The following is a 1,137-nucleotide window of genomic DNA, read 5'->3' on the forward strand; positions in this document are numbered from 1 at the left end:
CCTCCTCCTCCTCCTCCACCTCCTCACCACCACCATCATCAACATCATCAACTTCATCACCATCATCATCATCATCATCATCATCATCATCATCATCATCATCATCATTACCACCATCACCATGATCATCATAATCACCATGATCATCATCATCATCAACATCAGAGGTGTCAAAAAGTGCAACCTCAAAAATGAAGGTTATCTATGCTGTCAGCAACTCAAAATGGGGCTTGGGGAAGGAACCGCTCAAGAAAGTATATCAGATGTTTGTGAAAAGCAAGATGAATTATGCTGCCCCAGCGTGGCAGCCTTGGCTCTATGAGACTAGTGCAAAGTCCCTGGACAGAATACAAAACAAAGATCTCCGAATTGTATCAGGTCAGCTGAAAACAACACCTACAGAAGCGCTGCGCTATGAGACCAGAACTGAGCACTACACCACCTATACAAAAAGAACATGCCTCAAGTCCTTAAAGATAAGCCCTTGATCAAGCAGTCAAGCCTAAAAACAGCAGAAAATGTTGGTATCGGATGGGCACCGATCTAGCAGACCACCTCCCCCCTGAAACAGAGAATCGATGGCCGATCAATATGGTGAGAGCTTCTCCATGGGAGACCCATGGCGAAATCGAAATTCGGACAGAACTGACAGGAGTAAAAGGAAAAGGTGATGATCCTGTAAAGGCACGTGAAGCAGCTGAGGATGTGATCAAAGAGGTTAGTGCGGATGTGACAATTGTCACCAATGGATCGGCTGTCGCAGGATACTGCGAAGATGGAGCAGCAGCAGTGGTGATAATGAATGATGAACCACCACGAACAGAAATTATTAAAACTAAAGGTGCATTCCTTATGACGAGGAATGCCAGGCAATGGTGTCTGCTGCACAATTAATTGCTGACAGTTGCCACATTAGGACCAATGAGCTGATCTTGACTGACAGTCAGTCCGTCTGCAAGGGGCTGTTGGGCAACAGCTCGGACATGAATGATTTGCGCCGAAAGTTCATTGAAGCCAGAGCCACAATAATAATCCAGTGGATTCCAAGCCATGTTGGAATAGAAGGAAATGAGGCAGCAGACCAAGCTGCTAATGAAGCCAGAGAGATTGAAGGAAACAGACGACCAACAACATACA

The sequence above is a fragment of the Aplysia californica genome, unplaced genomic scaffold (genome assembly GCF_000002075.1).
Source record: "Aplysia californica isolate F4 #8 unplaced genomic scaffold, AplCal3.0 scaffold00076, whole genome shotgun sequence".
Lineage (NCBI taxonomy): Eukaryota > Metazoa > Mollusca > Gastropoda > Aplysiida > Aplysiidae > Aplysia > Aplysia californica.